This window comes from Budorcas taxicolor, chromosome X (assembly GCF_023091745.1).
Source record: "Budorcas taxicolor isolate Tak-1 chromosome X, Takin1.1, whole genome shotgun sequence".
Taxonomy (NCBI): domain Eukaryota; kingdom Metazoa; phylum Chordata; class Mammalia; order Artiodactyla; family Bovidae; genus Budorcas; species Budorcas taxicolor.
The window spans coordinates 134,002,284-134,010,033 of NC_068935.1; positions in this window are offsets into that span (position 1 = coordinate 134,002,284).

Consider the following 7,750-nt stretch of genomic DNA (forward strand, 5'->3'; position numbering starts at 1 on the left):
TGTGTTGGGAAGATGCCCTGGAGAAGGAAATGGCAGCCCACTCCATTATCCTTGCCTGGAGAATCCCATGGACAGAGAAGCCTGCTTGGACACAGTCCTTGGAGTTGCAAAGAGCTGGACATGACTAAGTGACTAACACTTTTGCTTTCATAATTAGTGATGTTGAGAATCTTTTCTTGTGCCTTTGGCCACCTTTATGTCTTCTTTGGAGAAATGTCTATTTAGTTTTTCTACCCTCTTTTGATTGAGTTATTTGTTTTTATTAAGCTGTATGAGCTGTTTGTATATTTTGGAGATTAATCCCCTGTAGGTCACATCATTTGCAAATATTTTCTCCCATTCTGTGTATTGTCTTTTTGTTTTGTTTGTGGTTTCCTTTTCTGTGCAAAACCTTTTAAGTTTACTTAGGCCCCATTTGTTTATTTTTGTTTTTATTTTCATTACCTTAAGAGATGGATCCAAAAAGACATTGCCTGCTATTTATGTCAGTATTCTGCCTATGTTTTCCTCTAAGAGATTTATAGTATCCGATTTTACATTGAGAACTGTAATCCATTTCAAGTTTATTTTTGTGTGTGGTGTTAGAGAATGTTCTAATTCCATTTGTTTAGTTTTTTTTTTTAATTTGACTATGCCAGTTATTAGTTGCAACATGTGGACTCTATTGCAGTATGCGGACTGTTAGTTGCAGCATGCATTCCCTGACCAGGGATTGAACCTGGGCCCCTTGCATTGGGAACATGGAGTCTTAACCACTGGACCACCGTGGAAGTGCCTAATTTCATTCTTTCACATGTAGCTGTTCAGTTTTCCCAGCACCACTTACTGAAGAGACTGTCTTTTCTCCATTGTATATTCTTGCCTCCTTTGTCAAAGATTAATTGACCATAAGTGTGTGGGCTTATTTCTGGGTTTTCTAGCCTGTTCTATTGATCTTTATTTCTGTTTTTGTGCCAGTAACATAATGTTTTGATTACTGTAAACTTATAATATAGTTTGAAGTCAGGGAGCATGATCCCTGTAGCTCCATTTTTCTTTCATGAGATTCCTTTGGCTATTTGGAGTCTCTTGTGTCTCATACAAATTTAAAAACTTTTTGTTCTAATTCTGTGAAAAAATGCCATTGGTAATTTGATACAGATTTTATTGAATGTGTAGATTGCCTTGAGTGGCATAGTCATTTTAACAATATTGACTCTTCTAATCTGAGAACATGGTATATCTTTCCAACTGTTTGTGTCATCTTTGATATCTTTCATTAGTATCTTATAGTTTTCTAAATAGGTCTTTTGCATCCTTAAATAGGTTTATTCCTGAGTATCTTATTTGTGTTTTTTCTGAATGGCAGGAGACTAATATGAGTTTTTGACTTTAAATTTTGCCATATTACAATAACAAAAAACCTTCTTACACACAAAATAGTAAAAAAAAAAAAATACGGACATTTTACTATTGAAAAATATAAGCAGGCTGTACTTTTAAAGAACTGTTATTTCTGTAATAAATTTAGCTTTATGAACAAATTTTTAAGTTATCTACATTTTCTTCATTTCACTACTCTTCATATGAAACTTCATCATGGATCAGTCCTAGCCTGATCCTTCATGGTTTCAAATGTCAATAGCCCTGACAAGTGTCTTCTTTACAGTCTAGCTTTGCTTACCCTCCCACCCATAATTCTCCCCACTCACATTCATGTACTCTCTGTGTCAAAATCACTGTCAATGAAAGTCTCTCTCCCTTTTTGGACTTGATTTGACTCCTTAATTAGCACAAGAATTGTACCTTTGTTTTGTAGCTTGTCAGTCTTAAAAAAAAAAAAAAAAAAAAAAGGTTAACCTTTCAGCTCAATGCTGGAGAACATAGATTCTTAGCCAGACAGCTTCGGTTTGAATCCCAGCATCTCCACTTACCAGCTATATTAACTTGGACATGTTTCTCCACTTCTCTGTTCTCAATTCCTCATCTGTAAAATTAGAATTAAGTGGATTTAATGTGTTCATATTTATAAAGTGCTTACAACAGTCCTTGGCTCAGAGTAACCACTATAAAAATGATGGTTAAATAGAAGCAAAAATAAGTTAAAATTTTTTCTTTACCTCATCAAAGACAGCACACCAAACTGGGCCCTGTCATTTTTTAATGGACTGTGCCACTGGCCCTAGAAAAGGACCAATATGGAAGGCGTCTGGATGAATCAGTGAAAATGTATCTCAGATGCTAAAATAACAACTTGAAGCCTCCTGCCACAATGGACTTCTTTTATTAGTCAAACAATCTAGTCAAAAGTGACCTCAGAATTCTCCTTTATGGTAACCATGACTGCTGGCCATCTTGTCTCTACTCAGCTGCCTTTAGGAAAAGGATATCATCCCCTATAGGACAGTTTATCCCACTGATAAGGTGCCATAGAGAAGGATGCTAAAGAGAGAGGAAAAATAAATACAGAAAATCCTAAAGATTCCATCAGAAAACTGTTTGAACTAATTCACTAAAGTTGCAGAATATCAAATTCACACACAAAATTGTGATTCTGTACACTAACAGCACACTATCTGAAAGAGAAATTAAGGAAATCCCGTTTACAATAGCATCAAAAACAATAGAATACTTAGGAGTAAATTTAACCAAGTAGATGAAAGACCTGTGTGCTAAGAACTGTTAGACATGGATTAAAAGAATTGAAGAATACACAAATGGAAAGATATCTCCCATGTCCTTGGCCTGGAAGAATTAATATTGTTAAAATATTAACAGAGGGGATAGGTTGGGGAGTGGGGAGATGTTGGTAAAGGGTACAAACTTTCAGTTTTAAGATGATTAAGTTCTGAGGATCTAATGTACAATATAGTATACGTGAAATTTCCTAAGACAGTAAGTAGATCTTAAGAATTATCACCATGCACATATGGACCTGCAAAGAAGGTCATGTGAAGTGATGGATGTGTTCATTAATGGCAGTAATCATTTCACAATGTACACATATGTCAAATCACATTGTACACTTTAAATATATAGTTTTATTTGTCTAGTATACCTCAGTAAAGCTGGGGGAGGGAAATCAAAGAGAAGCATAATAAATTTTTAAAAATAAAATGAAAAAAAGGAGAATAAGGGCTGGAGGAGTAGAGAGTGAGGAGTAGTTACTTAATGTATACTGAGTTTTGGTCTGGGAGGATGAAAAACTTAGGGAAATCAATAGTAGTGATGGTAATACAATGTTGTGAACATACTTAATGCCATTTTTACACTTAAAATGGTTTAAATGGTAAATTTTATGTTACAAATATTCTCCCACAATAATTTTTTTTAAAAATATGGCTTCTCAAAGAGGGGTTTCTTAAAAATAGGCATCTTATATGCTGGCTTCATATAGACAGGCATAATGAAGAGGAATACCACAGGAGGGGCACCGTATACAAGGGCATTGTAGATTGGTTGCATCATAGAGAGGTCCATCACAGATAAGGATATCATAAAAAGGGACATCATGGAAGGTCATTACAGAGATGGACCTCATAGGAGGGAGTTTTGATGGTTATCATATATAATTTCATCACAGAGAAGAACAACATAGAATCATCCTAGAGAAATCTATCAGACAGGAATACCTTAGAAGCTTTCATGTCAGCTTCTCTTCTCTGGACATGAGACCAGAGATGATATTATTCATTTTTACCTTTTTTTTTTGAACATCTGACAGATACTTGGGCTTATAATAGGTACCTAATCTTGTTTGTGGGGTGCATATATGTATACCATCTCTTCCACACATAGCGTTTGAAAAATGTAGAACCTGTTCCCCATTTCTTCTGCAGACTGAATTGGCCTAGTTCTTAGAAAAGTTTCCAATGTACTGGATATTTCTGACTTTTCTTATTCTAAGAGCCCTCTGTATACCTATTTGTGATGGGCAGAATTTTTAGGATACAACCCCCCTCAAAGATGTCCCACCCTACTCCCTGGAATCTGTGATGTTATGAGATAACACTTCCATGTCTACATTACGTTATTCCCTATTAAAATAGAGAACTTATCTGTTGGGCATGATCTGGTCCCATGAGCTCTTAAAAGCAGAGAACGTTTGCTGACTGGTGGCAAAGAGGAAGACAGAGATTCAAAGCATGAGAAAGGTTTGATGCACCATTTCTGTGTTTGAAGATGGAAGGAGCCATGTGTAAAGATGGAAGACTAACCAATAGGAGTTGAGCAACCCTTCACTACCAGCCAACAAGGAAATGGTCCTTCAGTCCTACAACCACAAGGAACTAAATTCGGTCAACAATCTGAATTATCTTGGAAGTAGATTCTTTCCCAGAGCCTTCAGATTAGAGTCCTACCTATACAACAGTTTAATTTCAGCCTTGTGAGACCCTGAGCATGGAACCCAATAGAACCTGTCTAGATTTCAAGCCTCCAGAATTGTGAGGTAATAGAAAGTGTTGTTTTAATTCACTAAATTGATTGTAATTTGTTATGCAGCAGTAGAAAGCTAATATGTCATTTGTCACTGTCTCTCTTTAAAAGTTCCTAGAATTATTTTATTTTTTTAATTTATTTATTTTAATTGGAGGCTAATTACTTTACAATATTGTAGTGGTTTTTGCCATACATTGACATGAATCAGTCATGGGTGCACATGTGTTCCCCATCCTGAACCCCCCTCCCACCTCCCTCCCCATCCCATCCCTCAGGGTCATCCCAGTGCACCAGCCCTGAGCACCCTGTCTCATGCATTGAACCTGGACTGGCGATCTGTTTCACATATGATAATATAGATGTTTAAATGCTATTCTTTCAAATCATCCCACCCTCGCCTTCTCTCACAGAGTCCAAAAGTCTGTTCTTTACATCTGTGTCTCTTTTGCTATCTCACATATAGGGTCATTATAACCATCTTTCTAAATTACATATATATGCATTAATATTCTATATTTGGTGTTATTTTCTTTATGATTTTTTAAAAAATGAGTATTCTAACTAAATATTTTTCCTTCAGTTCTAAGTATGAAAAGAATTCCCTCTCCATCCCTCCCTCTGTGAGTTGAGAGAACTTTTTCTTTCCTTTTTCAGATCATTAATTGCCAGTTAAATTACTTAAAAGAATATTGTCTGAATGAACTGCAGTAACATTTGTAGTTACAAAAAAGGAGCAGTCATTTGCCTATTTCTTATTGGTTTCATATAAGAAGATATGGTTGATAATGTGAGAAACTTGAGTGCCGTGATAGAAACACATTTGGACAATTGGATTTCTAGATCTTTAGATTTATAGATCTCTCTAGTTGGGAAGAGTGTAACTTGTTCATAAATTTAAAATATTTTGGCAGAAGAAACATCTGGTTTCCACTCATGCATGTAAAGAGCTGCCATCACTTCTGCCCTCTTAACAAGAAAAAGGATGAACAAACTGAAAATCAATGACTTAGCTCCATCAGAAAATGAAATCACAGGACAAAGTCCCATCCTCAAAACTGGAGAGAGAGACAGATATAGACAATAAAGATCAGTTTACCTAAAATGTAAGCCACTGGACCCAGTAGCTGGTAGTAACACATAAACTATAACTTAATTGAATTATAACTTCAGTGAATAGTTGAGAGTATTGACTATCTTGAGAGTTAAAAACTACTGGAGACTCAGTGTAACTGGGAGCCCCACACTTTTGTGTGTTTCAGCTCTAGGATTCCCACTATATCTCATGGTGAAAATCAGAGAAAAATCCTATAGTGCTTGAACAGAAGAGGGGGAAAGAAACCATTTTACAATACAAAAGTAACAATTTTGAAATGAACCCAGGAGAAAGGTAAGTATTTTAAAACAAAGTCAGAACATTCTTTACAACAAAAGCCTCACCAGCGGGGGAAAAAAATTTACCAGAGCTTTAACTGACTTGAAAGACAGGAAATTACCCAATTTCAGCCCTCTTTAGCCTGCGTATCCTGCTTGAGGGTAAAACAAAAGCTAAGAAGCACTTGTTAGGGTCACATCCCATGGATACAGGTACACTGAAAAATTAAGAACTGATTATAGGATTAAAGACTGTTTCCCCCCACATACACACACTGTATTAATAAAGCTCCTGGCTAATGGCAGTAGATTACAAGTGAAGTAACTGTGATGCTCAGACTGTAAAAAGGAGATTTTAGGGAAACACAAAGACCACAGGAAGGGAAACAACATGAAACAAAAACAGAATACTTGAGGAAATTAAAGCCTCTGACACCTACAGGTACAAAAAAATGGAGCCTAATTCCTAGGCAGATCAACGTAAGCCTATCTCAGTTCCTGTTATTCAACACATCATGTCCAACTTTCAAAAAAATTTACAAGACAACCTAAAAGGCAAGAAAAACCACAATCTGAAGAGACAAAAGTAAGCATCAAAATCAAACTCAAGTATGGTAGAGACTTCAGAATGATCAGATCAGGAATTTAGAATAACTGTGATTGATATGCTAAAGGCTCTATTGGAAAAAAAAATGGACAACATGCAAGATCATATGGTATCATAAGCAGAGAAATGGAAACTCTAAGAAAGAATCAAAAGGAAATGATGGAAATCAAAAGTACTATAACAGAAATGAAGAATGCCTTTGATGAGATCATAAGTAAACTGTCCATGGACAAGCAAGGAATCAGTGAACTGAAAGATATGCCAATAGAAACCTCCCAAAACTGAAATGCAAAGAGAAGAAAAAGGAACATAATATCCAAAGACTGTGAGACAATTGTAAAAGATATAGCATACACATGATGGGAATATCAGAAGAGAAGGAGAGAGAGAAAGGGGCAGAAAAAAAAAATAATTGAAGTAACAATGACTGAGAATTTTCCACAGCTAATGACAGAAACTAAACCATGAATCCAAGCAGTTCATGAAACATAACTAGGATAAACACCAAAGAGTTTATACCTAGCCATATTGTATTCAAACCTCAGAAAACCAAAGACAAGGAAAAAATCTTTAAAATACAGTAACAGCTGCTTATGTGCCAAGCATAATATACACATTTTACTTATGTCATTTAATTTATATGGAAATCTCCATCTCAAAGACTTTATATTCATCCCCATTTACAGATGATAAAATAGAATTAGGAGATTAAGACTATTTAGTTAGAAAGTGAATTCACAAGAATTCAAACTCAGGCTGTGTTCTAAATACTAAGAAATAGTGCTGGTGGAGCATAACTTAGTATGATGAGTACATGTTGACCTCAAAATGAAAAGTTATAAATTTCCACAAATTTTTTGAATTTGAGTCTCAACTATTCATTTGTTAAAAGATAAAAGCTCCAAAAAAGATGAAAGCTTTCTAATCCAAAGGACTGCTCCCTGTTGATGAAGCTCAGCCAAGCAGAGCTAGCTCAATCAGCCAGGATACCAAAATGATTTCTTAGGTGATGATTCAAGTCATCCACTAGTTTAAATCTCAGTGTTGATTGGTATTCTCTGGTGATTTCCAAAATTGCTGTCCTTCAGTACGTACTTATTCTTTGTTCATTTATATTAATTTGTTACATGTATGTGTTTGTTGATTTTTTTTCTCTGCCTAATGGTTGCACCCTTTCTGTTTTATACTTTTGACACAGGAGTTAAGCAAAGGTATTGGGTCCAGGAGGCAATGTGTTCACTGTATTGTTTTTAAGCCTGTTTTGGGGGTATGATCTAGTGGAGGAGTTCTTCTATCTGTCACTTTGAAAAGCAGCATCATTATCTTCCATGGGTCTCAGACGGTAGCTACATG